This window comes from Mus pahari, chromosome 6 (genome assembly GCF_900095145.1).
Source record: "Mus pahari chromosome 6, PAHARI_EIJ_v1.1, whole genome shotgun sequence".
NCBI classification, from domain to species: domain Eukaryota; kingdom Metazoa; phylum Chordata; class Mammalia; order Rodentia; family Muridae; genus Mus; species Mus pahari.
In genome coordinates, this window is record NC_034595.1 from 90,869,317 (window position 1) to 90,890,372 (window position 21,056).

The 21,056-nt window shown below is 49.4% G+C and overlaps 1 long non-coding RNA gene across 1 annotated transcript in view; it reads right to left on the bottom strand.

The window, feature by feature from the left end:
• The window catches only part of LOC110322744, a 17,652-nt gene extending 4,990 nt beyond the window's left edge, over positions 1 to 12,662 (bottom strand). Inside the window, exons 1-2 of the long non-coding RNA XR_002380590.1 lie at positions 12,551 to 12,662; positions 11,397 to 11,556 (exon numbers count right to left, since the gene is read on the bottom strand). This is a non-coding gene — a long non-coding RNA (uncharacterized LOC110322744). The remainder of the gene's footprint in view (positions 1 to 11,396; positions 11,557 to 12,550) is intronic.
• Positions 12,663 to 21,056: the final 8,394 nt, after the last annotated feature.

Sequence of the window (21,056 nt, forward strand, 5' to 3'; positions counted from 1 at the left end):
CAGGGTTTCTCTGTGTAGCCCTGGCTGTCCTGGAACTCACTCTGTAGACCAGGCTGGCCTCGAACTCAGAAATCTGCCTGCCTCTGCCTCCCAAGTGCGGGGATTGAAGGCGTGCACCACCACGCCCAGCTGAGGAATTTTCTACACAGGTTGTCCCAGGATGAACGGAAAGGAGAAACGGAGCTGAGCCCCAGCATCTCTCCATCTCCGTTTCCCGACTGCGGATGTGACCAGCTGCCTCGTGTTCCTGCCTCATGTTTTTCCCACTGTGATGAGCTGCGCCCACAAGCTGTGAGCCAGAGCAAACCTTCCTTCCTGAAATTTACATTTTTTTCCCCTCAGTGACGGGGTGGGAGGGGCGAGGGGGTGGCAAATACAGTATTCTGTGCCTATGAACAAACAATATGTGCCCATTAAAAATACAAAGAAATTAAAACGAAGTAAACTCGACTTGTTGGAAAACTAAAGCCCAGATAAAAAGGATGTTTGCTGCCACACACACGTCTCTTTTCTCCCCATCAACTTCCGAGAGCTAATGACTACCGAGGGCTCTGGGGTGTTTGGGATGTCAACAATGTTATTAAGCTGCACTCCAAACTCCAGTGAGGAGAACATCACTCTCTTGGTGGATGAGGGGGGGGTGAAAACCACCTTCTGGCATCAGAAGACCGGCAATGAGGGGCTGCATCTGACGTCTCCACGCCTTCAGTCACCGGCTGGGGCTGAGGGGAAGCCAAGCTCCCATTTTGTTTGCTCTCTGCAGCCTGTCTTTCGGAAACCAGGCAGGCGCTAATTAGATAGCCACTCTCAAAGATGCTATCGCTAACTGGAAGCCATCCAAATTGCTCTCTTTGTTCCACGCCTTTGGAAGATGCCCCCCACCCCCACCCAGCTCTTGTCCCGGCCCTTCCTCACATGCCAAACCTCAAGGACCACAAATACAGCTAATTATGTCAGCACCGCCTGGTGCTGCTGTTCCGGATAGCATCTTTCATTAGCGTTGACCTTCCAGTTGCCTGGACCTATGGCAGCTGGGGGGAGGGGGTATTGGTTACCCTGGTGACATGGTGAAGCAAAGGAGCAGGAGGCAGAGGGCATCAGTGACATCTCTAACTTCCCCCAAGCTGAGGGTCCTCTTTCTTCCAGTCCTCCTGCACTCCCGCAAGATGGCAGTCAACCATGTGGTGACCCAGGCATCATGCCTCTGTGGGACAGAGTCTCTTCATAGATGGTGTCTCGTGTGTGTGTGTGTGTGTGTGTGTGTGTGTGTGTGTGTGTGCGTATACATATATATTACTCTATCTGCTTGTACACCTGTGTGCCAGAAGAGGGTATTAGATGCCATTCCAGATGGTTGTGAGCCACCATGTGGTTGCTGGGACTCAAACTCGTGACCTCTGGAAGAGCAGCAGATGCTCTTAACCTCTGAGCCATCTCTCCAGCCCCCCACAGATGGTCTCTGGGGTGAGTTTTGTGAAGGTGCATGTGGGTTGGTTCACAGGGACATGTGTGCTCACACATCTGGAGGCCAAAGGTTACACTCTCAGCCTCTGACTGGTTGATTTAGGGCAGATGTCCTTCCACTGACTCATAACCCCTGTACCTTACCGGGGGGTTCTAGGTCAGTATTCTACCACTAATTAAACCCCCAACCCCCTCACTAGGAGAGTCTAGACAAGTACCCTACAACTAAACTATGTCCCCGGCCCTCACTGGTAAAATGTAGGCTGGGTCTACCAAGGAGCCCACCCTAACCTCTCACTCACAGATGCTAGGCAGGAGTTCTACTGTTGGATTATCCCTAATAGGTCACATCTTAGAGGAGGTGAGCAGGACCACCTACCACTTCCTGTCTTCACCTGTCCAAGTGGTTTCTCTGTCACCAAGGGCCACCAAAGGCACCCGGAGGGACCTGTTGCTCACCTTTCTTTCCTTAGCAGGAGTTTTGACAGCTCAGTCTCTGCCAGCGTGCACCTTCCTGTTCCTCATAGGCCTGTCAGAGCGTGTGGGAGTGTTCCCCAGGCTGCCCGCCCATCAAACCAGCCATCTCGTCAGAAACGAGAGATCAGACTTCATTTGCATGAATAATAATGCCGACACCATTGAGAAAAGGGGTTGGGATTACGACCAAGACTCCTGGAAACGGACAAACTGTGGAAGCTATGGTAACCTTCACTCCAGAGGGCTGACTGACTCTGACAAGAGAGGAAGAGTTTTTGTTTCTTCTGTTGCCCAGAATATTTGGCCAGCATCCCAGCTGCCTCTGCTGTGTAGAAGTCACTTTGAATATGTTTCCTTCTCTTTGTTTGTGAGAGTCACTTAATAAAAAAAAGGAACGGTCGACACTCTGCTGGCCCAGATCCGAGCACCTCCCTTGATTGGATCAGGGATGTGTTCTTTGTCAGGGTCCCTGTGAAGTGACTCTTGTGCTAGGTGCCAAGGGCAACCTGAACTTGCCGGTTTGCATGAACCCTGCGGCGACAGCTGAAGGCAGATGGTGGTTCAGTTCTGCGCATGCGCAGAAGCATTTGCGGTTTGGGGGCCAGTGAGGCGCAGCCAGTCCTGATCGGCTCAACAGCTATTGCACGCTGTGTTCCAAGGAACCGTGCAGGCCCTGTGTTGTTGGCTTCCTCGTGTGTGCCATCTCCCTCAAATCAGTAGCCTCACAGAGTGAGCTATGGCCATCTCCGCGTATGCCCAGGGTCGATGTTCAGGGCTTGGGGACAAAGATGATTTTTCTGGACGTCACGAAGCAGTTGTGTCAAGACATTGTCTGAGCCTTTTCCAAGGAAGACATGACACAAACATCTGTTCACCAGATGGGAAACCCACAAGAGATCACAAATAACAATTTATCCACATCCAACCTGGTGAATGAACGAGTTTGTAGGGGTTCCTGGCAGGAGTATGGATGAGGGGTTACTTACAGAGCAAGGACTCTAAGAGATCTGCCTTACTCTGGCCTTAGTGCTGTGTCACAGAAGCTGTGGGCCTGGTGCTCTTTATTCTACTTATAGGACTTGGAGAGTCTCTGCTGCTCCTGTAACCTCGGGGAGGGGCTTTGTGGGTCCTGTAAGCTTAGGCTTCCAGCTTTGAGAGACTTGTTGACTTTTTGAGTATCCTCTCTCTGGGATGGAAAGTTCAAATTCAGAGAAAATTGCTAAACATGATATTTGCAGTATTTGGGCTTCTCTGTCTGTCTCTCTTCTCTCTCTCTCTCTCTCTCTCTCTCTCTCTCTCTCTCTCTCTCTCTCTCTCTCCTGAGCCTGTGTTGTCCTGGTTATTCTATGGTTCAGGGTTGGAAGGATCAAGTCCCTAGAGCAGATGAGCCCACAGGGATGAGCCCACGGTATGAGGTGGGCCGACTGAGTTCTTGTTATTGGATCCACCTCCTTTCTCCACCATCTTCCTGCTTTCTGTTTCAATGACCAGGAAATCCATGCCGTTTTCATTCAGGTGCTTGTCCAAAGGGAAAGTCAAACTGTGTGTCCCAGGGAAGAGGTTGAGCAGACAGACAAAGGCTGCTCAGACAAGACTGGTGTCTTTCTGGAGGGCGGTGTGGCTAGAACCACAGGCATATCTGGTTGCTGGGACCTTCCTGCAGGCCACACGGGGCCTGGGCTGCTCCTGGGAGGTGGAGAATGGGGCAGGTCCCAGTGGTGCAGTCAGACAGGCAGGCTCTCAGGCGATGTCTACTCACTGAGAAGCCTTGTGCCCGCCTGTCGTTGAGGAGCAGGGGGAGATGCCGCGTGTCTTGGGAAGGCTCTTGTTGGAGTATTTGCCCAAGCCTCTTTTAAAAATTCCAAAGAAAAGCAAAGTTCTCAGGCTCCACAGAGGTGCGTGGTACGGCGCTCAACCTCAGATTTAGAAACATTCTCTATCAAGCCTAAAGCCTTGCAGTGAACAGAACTTATTTGAAGTCTGCATGCTGACCCAGTGTGTGCTGGCTCACTGTGTGCTGGCTCCTATGTGCTAGCCCAGTGTGTGCTGACCCAGTGTGCTGCTGATCCAAGTGTGTGCTGACCCAGTGTGTGCCTGCCAAGTGTGTGCTGACCCAGAGTGTCCTTGCTCAGTGTGTGCTTGCTCAGTGTGTGCTGACCCAGTGTNTGCTTGCTCAGTGTGTGCTGACCCAGTGTGTGCCTGCCAAGTGTGTGCTGACCCAGAGTGTCCTTGCTCAGTGTGTGCTTGCTCAGTGTGTGCTGTCCCAGTGTGTGCTGACCCAGTGTATGCCTGCCAAGTGTGTGCCTGCTCAGTGTGTGCTGACCCAGTGTTTCCTGACCCAGTGTGTCCTGACCCAGTGTGTTCTGGCTCAGTGTATGCTGACCCAGTATGCTCCTGCCAAGTGTGTGCTGACCCAGTGTTTCCTGACCCAGTGTGTGCTGACCCGGTGTTTCCTGACCCAGTGTGTGCTAGCCCAGTGTGTGCTGACTCAGTGTGTGCTGACTCAGTGTGTGCTGACTCAGTGTGTGCTGACTCAGTGTTTGCTGGCTTTATGTGCTAGATCAGTATGTGCTGACTCAGCAAGTGCTGATTGTGTGTGCTGACTCAGTGTGTGCTGGTTCACTGTGTGCTTACTTCCTTTGTGCTAGCCCAGTATGTGATGATCTGGTGTGTGCTGACTCAGCATGTGCTGGCTCTGTGTGCTGACTCAGCATGTGCTGACTCAATGTATGTTGACTCAGTGTGTGCTGACTCAGTGTGTGCTGGCTCACTATTTGCCAGAAGCACTGTTTGCCATTGTCTGGATCCTGCTCCTGTTAGGCACCGCAGACTGGGGGATGTCACTCTCAACACTCTAAGCAACAGAAGATGGCACTGAAAGGAATAGCTTTTAGCCATGGGAATCAAAGGGTTAATCTTGACTGTCCACTTGACCAGGTTGAGAACACTATGGAGACAACCCTCTTGGGCATGTCTGGGAGGGAATTTCCAGATTACACTGCACACCAAGTGTTCTGATCTACAGCACTGTAATAACATGTATGTTATAGTGATGGCGGCGACAGAGGTGGGGATGGTGATAATGGCGATGATGATGACAATGGTGGTGATGCTTTTGTTGTTTTGGGATTCTAGGGTCTCATGCTCCCCACTGACCTATAGCCTCAGCCCGCTTCCTAGTTTTTATTTGAGACACAATTATCAATATGTTTCCCAGACTGGTTACGAACTTGCTCTGTAGCCCAGACAGGCCTGGAACTTCTGATCTTCTTTCCTTAATCTCCTGGGATGTTTGGGTTTAGACATCTTAGCCATGCCTATTAGTGTAAATAACAAAGTTTAGGGCCATTTGATACAGTAACAACAGGAAATGAATGCACACTCTTAACTGCTGGGCCATCTCTCCCGCCCCTAAATTCTTTATCTTAAAGTGTTTAATATTCTCTGTCTCTGTCTCTCTCTGTCTCGGTCTCAGTCTCTCTCTGTGTATCTATCTCTCTGTGTCTTTATCTCTTTGTCTCCATGTGTGTGTCTCTGTCTCTGTGTGTGTGTCAGAGCAGCGTGTGCACAGTCTCCACAGTGGCTCCATCTTACACACCCACTAGCACTCCATTTGTTTTGTATGTGTATGGGTGTTTTGTCTGCATGTACACAAGTGCACCATGCACATGTGCGGTGTTCCAATGCCTTGGGACCGGAGCCACAGACAGCTGTGAGCCACCACGTGGGTGCTGAAAACCAAACCCTGGTCCTCAGAAAGATCAGCCAGTGCTCCTAACCACAGAGCCACCTCTCCACTTGTCCCCTCATAATAGCACATTTTGGTTTTCCCATATTCTTGCCAAACCTTGCTGTTATCCATTTCCACATGATTGCTGTCCTCCTGAATGGAGCATGGTGGCTCATGGTCACAACTGCATTTCCCTAGAAACTAATGAAGCTTTCTCCTGAGCTTATTGGCCATTTGGGTATCTGCCTGTTCAAACTATTTGCCTGTTATAAATTGGATTGTTATTATTACTGTATTATACTGTTGGGTCATAAAAGATCTTGATATATTTTGGACATTAGACAATTTTATCCTTTTGGGCGGTGTTACATGGTATGTGTATATGTCTATGTGTGCACATGTGAGTGTGCATGTGTGTGTATGCATGTGCATGTATGTGGTATATGTATGATATGTATATTGTAGTATGAGTATTTGTGTGTATGTGGTATGGTGTTCACGTGTGTGTATGTGGTGTGGTGTGCATGTGTGTGTGTGGTATGTGTGTCCTATGTATCTGTGTGTGGTATGTGTGGTGCGTGTGTGTATGTGGTATGTGTGTGTATGTGGTGTGTGTGTATGTGGTGTATGTATATGTGGTGTGTGTGTGTGTGTGTGTGCTTATGCATGTATGCCATAGCAAATGTGTGGAGCCCAGGAGCTGAAATAAATCTTCCCTCCTTTTAAGTTTTAAGTTTAAACTTGTTTTAAGTTATACTCTGATGATGATGTCCTTACATGATGAGGACACCTCCGAGGTTTGAGATAAGGTCTTTCATTGCTCAGTGCTGTGTGTGCTAGGCTAGCTGGTCCTCAAGCCTCCAGGGATCCCCCTGTCTCATCTCCCATCTCTCCATGGGAGTCTCTGGATTTATAGGTCCATGTGACCACATCTGGCTTTTTGTGAAGTCTGGGGATCTGAACCCAGGTCCTTATGTTTGTGCAGAACACACTTTACCTATGAGCCAGCTCCCCAGCCCCTGATTTCTGTTAGTATATCCCCCCTTCTGTCTGTCTCTGTCTTTTGTCACAGTCTCCCCGTGTCTTTCTCTCGCTCTCTCTTCTCTCGTTTTTTTCCTGCCCCCCCCTCTCTCTCTGTCCCTGTTTGTCAGTTGTTAACAATGCTTCCCCTCTACCCTCTTGATTGCATCCAAAGCAGCAAGAGGGAGTGTTTCTAGCACATCCTGTCCTTGCACTGGTCTGAGGAATTATATTGGACACTGCATACTGTGATAAACTATCCGAGATTACAGCTTTGTTGGGGTCTCTCACCTCCACTAACCACTCTCCCTCTAAACATTATATTGCGCCCCCTGCAGACGGACAGGATTGCCACTGAGAGGACCTCCCCAGATCTCCCAGAATGCAGCGCCATCATCATCGCCCACTGTCGCCGCCCACTGTCGCTCGGACCAACCACTAACGTCGTCACCGCCCACTCGTTTGGACCCACCTTCCAGACACAGCTCCGCTCTTGATCGGACCGCGTGCCATAGAGAGAGACAGAGGGACATGGGGGAGGGCTGAGGGTCCTTCCTTGTCCGATTAATAAAATAATGCTCTGATCAGCGAAAAGCCAGGGCATTCATTTCCTTTCCATCTTCTTTAGGATGTTTAGCCCTTCAGTACGAACCCAGAGAGTGCTTGTGCGCACACAGAAAACCACACAGCTTAACAGGAAGGAAGCTTTATTTCAGCTCCTGGGTTCTGAGGGCTCAGTCTGTCATGAGAAGGAGGGTCTGGGGGAGCAGGCAAATTCACAGCTTGGCCACCAGGGGTGTGGGGCAGAGGAAGAGGCCAGAGAGAAAAAGAGAGACCGAGACGGCAGAGAGGCAGAGAGAGACAGACACAAACATAGAGACACAGAAACAGATCTGGAAACAGAGGATAAGAGAAGTAGAGACAGAAACAGACAGAGTCTGAGAGAACTCGTAAAAACTTAAAATGACAGAGATAAAGCAAGGAAGAGACACAGAGAGAGAGACAAACAGGGGCAGAGATATTGAGACAAACGAGAGAAGAATAAGAAAGACTGGGGGTAACAACAAGACAGAGGGAGAGGGAGAGGGAGAGGGAGAGGGAGAGGAGGGCAGGCACCTGCTCTGTGCACTCCGCAGTCTGCACACTGTCTTTTCACTTCCTGGGCTCTGGTCTGTGGTCTCCATCATCACGGATGCACACACAAATACACTTAGTCATCCCCTGGCCTCTCTCAGCCAAATCAGGTTGACAGCTGAGACTAACCTACCCAGCATTCAACCAACTGTGGATCCAGAATACAAAAGATGAGCTGCGTGCTGAGCTTGTAAGCTGCCCTCCTGACATCGCTGTTCCCATAGCATAACACGTGGTTTCTCATGCAAGGCACACACCTCCTCTTGGGTACCGTGGCACCTAGAGGCAATTAAAGCACATAGCGGTACATGTGGGATGACGGGCACATGTCATGGTATCTTAAACAGGGAGTGCTCTTCTTTAGAGAGAGGGTCTCCTACAATAACTATGCCTGGCTTGGAACTCACTATGTAGACCAGGTTAGCTGAAAACTCGTGGCTGGTAATTCTCCTGCTTTGGCCTCCAGAGTGCTGGGGTGACAGGTGAGTACCACCATACCTGTATGTACAGGAACCTTGTGCATCTTCAGAATTTGGTGTTCTAGAACCAATCCCCAGGTGACCCTAAGGTGGCTGGGCTGGGCTGGGGGGAGTGGCTCAGTTGGTGAAGGCACCTGCAGGCTAGCCTGATGGCCAAAGTTTTATACCAAGGAGCACAAAGAAATCTGGATGCAGTGGTGCACACTCTCAGTCCCAACACCGCTGTGCTCAGATGGGAGCTGGGGACAGAAGAGCCACCCAGAAGCTCATGGGCCACTAGCCTAGAATGCTCAGTGGCAAAACTCAAGTGTGTCCCTGCCTCAAAAACAAGAAAGAAAGGTGAAAACTGACTTCTGAAAAGTCTTCTCTGGCACACACACACACCATGTATGTACACGCTTACACACATGTATGCACATGCATACATGCACACACATGCATGAACACATGTATATGCACATATGTGTGCAAATAAACACATGCTCTTATGCAAGGACAAGGGCCATACCTACAGTTGCATGCACACATCCATGCTCATACTCAAACACACATATGCACATACATATGCACACATGTGTGCAGACACAAACACACACCATACACACAAGATAAAAAACAAAGACAAAAAGTCAGAAAGATAAGGAAGGAAGGAAGGAAGGAAGGAAGGAAGGAAGGAAGGAAGGAAGGAAGGAAGGAAATCATCCTAGTAGCTATGAAGACTCTTAACCCTGGAATCTAGGGTTCTAACCATCAATTTTCCCTGAGAGGAACCAGAACTCCACAGAGGATGAGGAGAAAGATGTTGAGCCAGAGTAAGATGCCCAGAGTAAGACGAGGTCAGAGACACAGTCCAGCTTGCAGCACTGGCCAACAGCAGCAAAACCAATCCTATCAGGTCTGGAGCTGAGGCTCAGCTGGTAGGGTGCTTTTCCAGTGTGCCTGGAGCCCTGGATTTGATTCCAGGTACCACCACCACCACCTCCACCACTACCACAAGAATAACAGAGGCATGGTGGGTACAGGCCAGTAATCTCAGCTCCTGGGGGGTGGACACAGGAGAATCAGGTGTTCAAGGTCATCTGCAGCTACATAGAGTTCAAGGCCAGACTGGACCACATGATACCTCAAAAAGCAGAAAAAAATAAAAAACAAAATCAAATAAAAAGGCACTGGGCTTGAGCTGGAGATGTAGCTCAGTTGGTAAAGTGCTTAGTGTGCATGCAAACACACTCACACACAGAGACACACACATGGATTCACACAGACTCACTCACAAACACATCCACACATTCATATGAACACTCACATGTTTGTGCACACACTCACAAAGTGCACACTCACGTACTCAACATGCACACTCACACACACTGATGCAGACACATACATTCACACACAGCCTCTTATATACCCATACATGTCCATGTACTCATACACTCACACACTTACACACAAGGACACCTATATATATATTCCTACACACTCACACACGTACTCACACACACTGGGTCACATTCACATACCACACACAGAGACTCAAACATATATACTCTCACATGCACTGACACATGTGCATGATCATGTGTACACATGCACACACATATACATATTTACACACTCATATCCACACACACATATACTCACACACATTCCCAGCCTCAGTCACTCACACTCATACATACACACTTACGTACCCCAAACCACACACACTCATTCACATATACTCAGACACACACAAACTTACAAACACACACATTTCAACACACTTATACAAGCACGTTCACACACACTCACACGATATCACATCTATTCACCTGCTTGAATTCACACAAACACACACATACCAACACACACATACCAACACAGCTCACATACACCCGCACACTCACATACTTTTACACACACTTGCACATACACAAGTGCTTTATAATTGTCCTCTGCATGCCCTAGGTCTTCACCTTCGCACTTTGGTTTTGAGGCATGGTCTTTCTCATTTTGTCTCCCCTCTAGTCTATGAGTTTCCAGGTAAATGTCCTTTCTCTGCCTCCCATCTCCCCACAGGAGCCCTGGAATGCAGGTGTGCTGCCATCGTTACATATGACCTCGGGCTAAAACTCAGGTTGTCAGGCTTGCTTAGCAGGTGGTGCCTTTACACATGGCAACACCCCCCCTCCCACCTGTATGATCTTTTTTTTTTTTTTTACCTGTGTGACTATAGCCATCTTTGTGTCAACTGGGGTTAGTTTTAGGACACTCTCCCAGCTTCCTGTGATGGATTTCTCTCTTCAGTCCATCCCCCCCCCTTCTTAGAAGTGAATTTGAGGTCTTCATACCCTTTTTGAATTTTGCCTTTTGGGGGGAATTTCTGGCCAGGCGAAGATCAGTAAACATGATGTGCCTGTTACATACCTTTGTTTCTTGAGACAGGGTCTGACTTTGAACTTACTAGGTCATTGGAGGATGACCTTGAGCTTCTTCTACTCCTGCCTCTGTCTCCCAGGTACTGAGATCACAGGGTTGTACCTCCATACATGGTTTATAATTCAGGCCCTATACATGCCAGGCAAGTACTGTACCAAGCGAGATACATCCCTAGACACTTATCTAACCGACATTAGTTTATTTTGCAGGCTCCATACACTGGGGTCTAAGAGAATAGAAGAAAAACATTTCTCGCTTAGTAGAATATAAATACATTTATCTAATTTAAAAACAAGTTTAAAGAATCTTATTTTGGTGTGTGGGTGTGTGTGCTCGTGCGCATGCGCATTAGCAGTACCCTCAGATGTCAGAAGGGGGCGCCAGATCCACCTGAGCTGGAGTTGCACACGGGTGTCAACAGTCCATCACGGGTGCTGGGAACAAAACTCAGGTCCTCTGCTGGACAACAAGTGTTCTTAACCACTGAGCCATCTTCTCAGGCCCAAGGTGAGCAGCTTCCTTAACTGAGAATGAAACCTGGGCCATGGCAGAGAGTACCAAATCCCAACTCTCCCACCATCTTAGAATGCCCATCCAAATTTTAAGAAGCTTAAAGCCACACAGCTCATCTAGTCAGCTTATGAAACATTTAAAACGCAGAGACTTTGACTTACATTGTCCATGTTGTGAGTCCAGCCCAGATCATAGACGGTCAGATGCTGGTCTCACTTCAGGAACACAGTGGCTGCCTGTTCCATGCCTGGCTGTGTGAGACCATGAAAGGCAGCCTGTTTTGGTTGAGCAAAGCTTGCTCCAGAGACCCAGTAGAAAACTCTACAATGAACAGAACAGTTCCCAGACATAGGTGCCTGATACCACAGAGCCCCCAACTCCATAATCCTGTGACTATCAGTCACAAAGACAATGTCCCAAGCTCCTGGCATTCTGGCTAGACTCTACCCCCCCCCCCCCGCAATTACCTGACTATAGCCAGGTATGCTCCTCCCCACAGTTACCTGGCAACAGCAAGGTAGCCCAGCCCACTACAAAAGGGGCTGCTTGGCCCCTCCTCTCTCTCTTAAGCTCTCACCTTTCTTACTCTCATCTGGAGCCCTCCTTCTCCTCTCCCTTCTCACCCCCTTCTCCCCACATGGCCATGGCCACAGGCCTCTTTCTTTTACCTTCTCTCTTTCTCTTTTCCTTTCTACAATAAAGCTCTAAAACCATAGACTTTCTCTGCTCATCAAGGCCCTTCCTGCTTGAATGATGGAATAGACTTTCCCCTAAAGAGCCACGCGTAACCTCCTGCCAGAAGGCCTTCCTGGGCTACAGCCACAGACCGGACCAAGGACTCTCGCCTATGTGGGAACCACCCAGTGCCCCCTCTCTCCCTGCCCTCTCCGCTCTTCGGCCCCGGGGATGATCAAGCTGCCCCCAGGGCCCCCACTTTGTTCTCAGCTCCTCTGAGACATACGGTGGCATCTGGAATGTCCAAGACTGAGAACCTGTTATCTCTGGTCTCCGTGAGGCCCAGAGACCTGGACTGCCCTCTGCCCACCCCCCACGGACCGGGGGTCCGTAGCTTTGCACAGTCAGACACCCACCCAGGGCTGTGTGGAGAGCGCACGGCAGTCCTCCAAGCCTGCTGGACCAGAGGCTCTGGCGGGATTCAGGTTCTTTCCCACCCCTTTTATTCCCCATGTCTGCTGCCCCACATGGCTATCCCCATCAGCAGTTGAGCTTGGAGTCTGTCCTCTCATCTGACCTAATTTGAGGCAAGGCCTGGGTCAGTCCAACTCCTGTTTATGGATATAAACTTACCCATTACCTCCTTCCAGTGACCCTGTGAGACAGGATCACCCCCATTTTATAGATGCCGAATTCAGGCCGGGTGAGAATGAACGAGAAGTTGAACCATAGGGGACTGCTTTCGGTAAATGGCCATGCTACACATTCCGGAACCACCACACAGCGTTCCAGAGCCCTGATCGCCTGATCTGTCCCAGCGGCAGAAATGGAGCTTATCTGGTGAGCTCATTCACCGTGTGCAAACGGCCCTAATTGCTTAAAAACAGTGTGCTGTCTTAAGTAGGTTAAACAGTCCCTTCTGCAAGCTTGTTTGTACTATTAATTTGAGTAACAAACGCTTAATGAAAGCAGGCAGGCACCAACCCAGCCAGTCTGAGAGGAGGAGTACAAGATCCTGTTTGCTGGAGTTGGGTCTGGGGGCGTTGGCTGCCCTGTGCTTCCCAGCTGTGCTACCAAGAACTCTTGGGATAAAGGGCCTCCAAACGAACGAACGCTGCAGTCGCCTGAATTATTAAATGAAGGGCTAAACCAAAGAAATGTAAGAATGTTGCCAGTACAATCGTGCCAACATAAGGTCCTGCCGGGCCATTCAGCAAACAGATAAGACTCCATTTTAATTAGCACACTAATGGTCTCCATCAGATGAATTCGGAAGAGAGCTCAAACACAGTTTATTTTGTTAAGTGGGCTCTGCGGTGCTCCCTGAGGCCTGACATCAGTGCTCCACTGCTCTGCAGCCCAAGAGCCCCCCCCCCCCCAATCAGACTTGTGCGGCTCCGTGTGAGAAAAGGAGCCTGGGATGGTTTGTATATTCTTGGACCAGGGAGTGGCACCATTTGGAGGCCTGGCCTTGTTGGAATACTTTTGTCATTTTGGGTGTGGGCTTAAGACCCTCACCCCTAGTTGCCTGGGAGTCAGTCTTCCACTAGAAGCCCTTTGGAGAAATCAAAGATGAGGTCTGCTAAACTCCACCCAATCCAGACTCCACCCAGTCCAGATTGTTGTCAACTTAACAAGATTTAGAAGCGCCCAAGAGATGTATCTCCGGGCATGTCCATGAGAGCCTTTCTAGACTGGATTAACTTAGAGAGGATTGATTCTGATTGTGGGCAGCACCCTTCTTCAGGCTGGGATCCAGGACTGAGTGAGGAGGAGAAATGGGGCGGAGCCTCAGCATTCACCTCTCACTGCTTCCTGACTGCAGGTGCAATGTGACTGCCACCTCTTGTTCCTGCTGCTGAGCCATCATGGACTGAGCATCAGAGCCAGAACAAAGCCCTCTTGACCTGGAAGAGGAAATCTTAATTGAGAAAAACAACAACAACAAAAACAACAACAAAATGCCTCCACCACATTACCTGTAGGCAAGTCTATAGAGGCATTTTCTTGATGAACAATGGGGTGGCAGGGCCCAAAACACTGTGGATAACGCTCCTGACCAGTATAAGGAAGGTTGTTGAGTGGGAGTGGGAGCCTGGAGAACACGCCAGTAAGCAGTGTTTCTCTGTGGCTATTTCAGTTTTGCCTCTGGGTTCCTGCCTTGAGTTCTTGCCCTGACTTCCCTTGATGGACCGTGACTCAGGACGTGTAAGCCGAGAAACTCCTTTCCTCCCCGGGCTGTTTTGGGTGATAGTGTTTACTACTGGCAAAAAGCAAACCCAGACACTTCCTTAAGTTGCTTTTTGCCAGGCATTTAGTCACTGCAAGGAGAAAAGCAAGTAATATACCTGTCACTGGCACCACCAATCCATCCTCCCCCAGGTGACCCGAGGGACACACTTAAAACTGAAGCCATCCTGTTCTTAGAAACCATTCATGTCAGATGTTGGCTATTGATGTCATCCTCCACAGGCAGTACCCAAGGCTCGTTGGAGGAGAGCAGAGCCTTGTGTCTGCAGCATCTACGGTACCAGGAGCATGGTGACGGGGGGGTTGTGTCAAGGGGGCTGCAAACCTTTGCATGTGATTTGTCCCCCCACCCCCCAAGGTTTGTGTACTGGATGCTTAGTCACCAAGGTGGCAGTGTGAAAGGAACCAGGACCTTTAAGAGGCAGAGTGTAGTGGAAGGTGGTTTCAGTAATGGAGGCATGCCCCTGGCATGGATTGGTGCTGGTCTTAGGGAGGAAGTCAGCTCCAGAAGGAGTCATACATTATTAAAGAACAAGGCTGGCCCTTGCCCCAGTTCCCATGTGATCACTTCTACACATTCCTTCCTACCTTCAATACCGCCTACCCCGAGGCTCTGGCCTGAGTCCACATGACACTGGTACCGTGTTCTAAGTCTCAAAATTGTAAACAAGGCAAACCTCTTTTTTTTTTTTTTTTTTTTTTTTTTGTAAGCACCTAGCTCCAGGTATTTTATGACAGCAACAGGAATGGGCACATACAGGAATACGGAAGCCCAAGAGAGATCCTGATGCCCAATACTAGGGAACTAGGACAACACAGCAACTGTCCTGGTGAAATATCACCAAGACAGGAAGTCAGCCTCTATGTCACTGCTGACAGATGTAGGAGGACAGTAGTGACTCATCACACTGACAGCAGGTGCCCTTGCTGCCATGAGAGCTGCATCTTAAGTCATTGCTTTCCTCATCGCTGTGACAAAGTATGGATAGAGACAACTTAAGGAAGAAAAGGCGTATACTGGCTCACAGTTAGAGAGTGCACAGTCTGCCATCTCCTGGCAGAGAAGGCATGTTGGAGGGAACAAGAGGTGGCAGGTCGCACTGTATCCAGTGTCAGGACAGGAGCTTGAGGTGGTGGTCACATTGTATCCACTGTCAGGAAGCAGAGAGAGAGATGGATACAGGTGCTTGGCTCACTTCCTCCTATTTATTCAGTCCAGGACTCCAGCCCATGGGGGTGGTGCCTCCCACGTTCAGGGAAGATCTTCCCATCTCAGCTAATTCAGTCTAGAATGTCCCTCACAGGTGTGTCCGGAGATTTTTCTCCTCTGATTTTCCTCGAATACCTGTGATCCCAAGTAAAGCCTCAGGCAGAACTCCATGATGGTCGGTTTTCAAAAGTCCTGACCAGTGCAACTCAAAACCTTCATGGCCGGCCGTTGCTGTGGGGAAGATCTCCCAAGGGGAACAGATTAAGGAGACAGGAGAGCAGTAGGTAACACAGTCTCTCCCGGGGGATCCTGGAAGAAAAGAGGCATCAGATGCAGGCTCTGGAAACCTTGGCAAAATACAGACTTCCGTCAATGAAGCTGTGTCACTGCAGAGTCTGCAGGGGTGACAAGTGAGGCAGATGACTGTAACACCTTAGCAGTAGAGGAAGTGACGGTACCCTGGTGCTGTCCTTGAAACTCTTACATCTAACCAAGTCTAAGATAAAAGTATATTAAAGAGGCCTGGAGAGATGATGGCTCAGTAGTTAAGACCACATACCTAGTTCTTATTGAGGATCCAAGTTCAATTCCCAGCACCCTCATTGGGCAGCCCGGCACTGTCTAGAACTCCATCTCTATAACTCCAGTGCCCTCTTCTGGTCTTCCTGGGCACTGCATGACAACAGATGCATATGTGAATGCATAGTTAAGAGTAAAAGGGAATTAAATCCTGAAAGAGGGCTGCTGGGTCTGGCAGCGCACACCTATAAACCCAGCATGGTGGGGAAGGTGGGAGCCTGGCCACAATTTCGAGGCCAGCTAGAACCACCTAGTGACATCCTGTCTCAAAGAAACACAAAACCAAACGAAAGACTAAATGTAATGACCAAATTCTCTGAAGCTTTCTAGGCAGGCTACAAATAAAACCCAGACTGTCTACCCTGGCTGACAGTGCCCTGAGACCTGGCCTTGTCTAGCTAAGGACCCTAGCTTTGCTCTGGGTGTCCCCCTTTCTGCTACTCCATGCCTTGTGAGTCTTCACGTGACAGCTTCAGTGCCAGTGTTAGAAGTCATCTTAAGAGCGATCACTTGTCTCAGTTGTGTGTGTCACCCCATCTCCTTCCTGTGCTGGCATCTGTGTCAGTCTGACATGATGCTAGCCCTCAGTGTCTGGGTAGCCTGTGCCGGACTCCCTCCAAAACCTTTGAGGAAGGGAAGCCAGATACCGGCACGTCGATCATGTTGACCGACTAGCCTGCCACCTGCTCCTAGAACCTCGCTGGTCCCTGAAATGAGGTACTTTTTCCTGGTGTCCACTTTGTGATCTTGCTCTTCTGATCTCCCACTCTGGTCAGCCATGCTGCTTCTGTATGTGCCATGTTCGTGTGTGTACACACATGTGGATATATGTGTGTAGAAGGCAGGGAACAGCCTCATATTTCAACCCTCAAATGCACACAGCAAATCCTCAGCTGCCTGAAGTTTACTCAGTAGGTCAGCAAGCCCGATGGACCCTACTGTCGCTACCTCCCTAGCAGGAGGATTACAAGTACCCTCTGCCTTCGTGGGACCTGGGGAACCCGAACTCATGCCCTTATGATAGGAAGGCAGGCACTTGTCAACTGAGAGCTACCTCCCCAACCCTAGCCATTCTCCACAAATACAGTCCTTGGCCCCAGTATGCCACAACTGGGAAGAGATTGTTACCATTTAATCACAGCTGCTGAGTTCTGCATCCCTGGGAAGATTCACACTTGCATGGAGAGGACCCACAATGAACACAGTCATTAGCATGCTGTGTATTATTCTGCTGCTTTCAAACTATATTTTGTTAAAATGCCAAAAGTAACTGACTGAGCCAGAAGCCTGAAAAGCAAGCAGGGAGTCGAGGAGCCTCCCTTGTCTTGCTCCTGGGGATGAGGAGGGATGTGGTGTCTGTGAGAGGAAGTCATTCATCAGACTCCCCTGCCCCAAAGCGTCCCGCTGAGTTGGCTGCCAGTGTGGTCTGTGGAACCTTCTAGAATGAATGAAAAACCAGTCTATCTTTGTGCTTAAGGCGTGTTTCCAATTATCTGTGCTGACAGAGCCGAGTGTGCCTTCTCCCTTGGAAGGATGTTTTCCAGAGGGAATGTCAGTGTGCACTCGGGTGGGCTCCAGGGAGAGGGGGTGGGGTGGCACTGGGCACAGAGGTGCCCTTTGTACTGAGAAGAACTGTGCCATCCAACTCTCTGTTTATGAATGGCCCAAATGGTAAAAATGTTATACTGTGTATATTTTACCACAATCAAAAGAGACCCAGGGATACAGTTTTAAAACTCAAGCCACAAAAATAGTCATAATATTCTGATGGGAGAGAAAAAAAAATAGCATCAATTGCGGTGCTTGAGGGAATACATTTTTTAAATTTAAAATCACAAAATAAAGAAATCAAGCCAGAATGGGACTGTTTCTAGGAGAAATGGTTTCCACTCTCTTCGGAGGCTGTATTTTTCCAATTATATATCCTGCAGTAAATGTTTATATATCTGTGGTAATCAGAAAAACACGTAAGGAGACGCAGGCTATGCACGAGCGTCCTGCTGGTGGACTATGTATTTTAAAGTTGTCCTAATGGCAAATGTCATGCTCTGTTGTATTTTACCACACACAAAAACACCCTGCCTATTTATTTAAATATTTATTTATTTATTTATTTATTTAATTTAGTGAGTGTATGTGAATTAGTGTGTGTGAATAGGTGTGTGTGAATGAATATGTGTGTGAATAAATGTATGTGGAAGGGTGTGTGTTAATAAGTGTGTGTATGACTCAATGAATGTGTGTAAATAAGTGAGTGTGTGAATATGTGTGTGAATGAGTGTGTCTCTGTGTGTGAATAAGTGCATGTGTGAATGAATGTGTGTGGGATGTGTGTATGAATAACTGTGTGTATGAATGAATGTGTGTGTGAATAAGCAAATGTGTGTGAATAAGTGTGTGAATGAGTGTGTGTGTGAATGACCGTGTCTGTGTGTGAATACATATGTGAAAGAACATGTGTGTGTGCAAATGAATGTGTCTTCGTGTGTCAATAAGTGTGTGTGTGTGTGTGTGTGTGTGTGAATGAGAGGGGACATGTTCATAGTCACTGAGGTCACAGATGCTCCCCACCACATTCAGTTTTATGTGAGAGTTGAGGATCTAAACTCAGGTCCTCACAGTTACTCAGCAATCACTTAACTGACTAAGCCAGTTCTGAAGACCCCAGCTCCCAGACGCCCAGAGCCCAGCTCCCCAGACCCCCAGCTCAGACAGAGCTCCCCAGCTTCCCAGACCCCAGCTCTCCAACTCCCCAGATCTCCAGATCCCCAACTCTCCAGATCCCCAACTCCACAGATACCCAACTCCCCACCTCCCCAGACCCCCAGCTCAGAGCTTCCCAGCTCCCCAACTCCCCAGGTCTCCAGATCTCCAACTCCCCAGATCCCCAACTCCCCAACTCCCCAGCTCCCCAGACCCCCAGCTCAGAGCTTCCCAGCTCCCCAACTCCCCAGGTCTCCAGATCTCCAACTCCCCAGATCCCCAACTCCCCAGACTCTCAGAGCTCCAGAGCACCAGCTTCCCAAATCGCCACCCTAAATGTCTTTTTTTAAGGGGGTGGGGCTACTAATTCAGGAGGCGTGAACTATCTGAATTCTCCCGGAGGCTAATTTGCCCCAGCAATCCTCCACCCCCACCCGCAGCTGCGACTGGGAATGGGAGGGGGCTGAGTAAGCGGAAGCCAGAGACAGAAAGAATCAGAGGCGTTTAAAGCTTTCGGGTCCAATCCCGGCAGGAAAACCTTCTCTCCAGGAGGGTCGGATTTGATTTGGCCCCCTAGGATTTGATTTAGTTACAGAAGGTCCTTGTTTTGTTTTGTTTTTGCAAGAATTCACTCCATTTATTGAGATTCAAATTGAGGCCAGGTTAAAGCCAACCTTCCTCTGATCTAGCAGATAGACCGCTGCGCGCGATCGAATCAAGGTGATTGTGGGGAATAAATAGCAATCTGCAGATGGGTAAACTGTGCTCCTGAACTGAGCAAGGCCGCATCCCTTTGACACTCATTACAAATAAAGACACATCACACGAGGGTGGCGTTCGCCACCTTCTAACGTGCTTTCACAGTTTTGTTGATTGTGTAGGAGGTTTCTCTGTCGAGGTAGGTAACTCCAGAGTCTGGCCAAGAGCTGCTAGGGCGAGAAGCAGGAGAAGGCGGGGCTACGGCAGCTCCGCCCCATGTGGGTGGGGCTAGGCGGGACTCTGTGTGTGTGTGTGTGTGTGTGTGTGTGTGTGTGTGTGTGTGTGTGTGTGTGAGAGAGAGAGAGAGAGACAGAGACAGAGACAGAGACAGAGACAGAGAGACAGAGAGAGAGATTGTGTGTGTGTAACTGTGTGTGTGTTGAATGCCTGACGCCAATTTTGACTAATTCCTCAGGCGCTGTCCATCTGCCTGGTTTTAGCCTCATTGGTTGGCCAGCAGAGCTTGAATCTCTGTCTCCACAGTGTTGGGATTCCCTGGGCATGACATCACTCCTGACTTCTAGGGATTTGAACTTGTGACCCCATGTTTGCCCAGCAGGCACTTTACCTTCTGAGCTGCCTCCCCCCACCCCGCTATGCTCTAGATCTTTCTAAGCCCCTCCTCTGACTTGGCTCAGAGCCTCACCCTGTATTCCTGGGCCCTGGAGAAGGCCCTGTCCTTCTGGAATGACAGAGAGATGAGCAGGTCCTCAGACGGGAACCCCAGCTCTAGTTCTGGATAGAACCGAGCCCAGCCACTGGCCCATGCTTGATGCCAGACAGACAGCCCGGAGGTGGCATCCTAGCTCCTCCCCCTTGTAGATGTGTGCTCTGGGAAGCTGCTTCGCTGCCTTGAACTCTAGTTTTTCCAGCCAAAGTGGTGGCCTTAGCTCAGACTTCATAGGCCTGCTGTGTATTGCCAACCCATGCCCATGTCTGTGACTTACAACCACAGCCACCTGCTTCTCCTGTGCGTCTCTGGATGGGCAACTTGTGCTGGGTTCAGCCCTCGGCTCTTCAGCTGGGCTTAGTTCCAGGATCTGCGGTCAGGGCATGTGGGAGATCTCACTCCCAGGTCAGGTCATTGGCAGGCTGTTGGCTTGGGTGATGGTGCCATGTGCCTGTTCAGTGGCTAACCTGGGCTCTTCTCCACAGTGGCAGTCTCAGGCCTTCTCTGAGCAAACTCTATCCTCGGAACTTTTGAGGGCTGGGGAGATGCTGAGCTTGCAGTGGAAAAGAAGCATGAAAACTTGGCTCAGATCCCTAGCACCCACATTTAAAAAGAAGGTAGGTCTGGGTGCCATAGCATGGACCTGTGGTCCTTGCATGGGGGGACAGAGACAGGCAGACGCCTGAAGGTCACTGGCCAGGCAGCCTGGCTGAACTGATGAGCGCCAGACTCAAAAATATAAAGTGGACAGTGATTGAGGAAGGCCTGACCTCTAACCTCTAAATGTGTGAACACATGTGTGCGTATGCAACTCATATGAACACAGGCACAGATTCATCTGAACACATACATACATACATACATACATACATACATACATACATACATACACAAAGACACACAGATGTGGACGCACACACAGACACACGCACACAGACACAGACACACGCACACAGACACAGACACACACACACA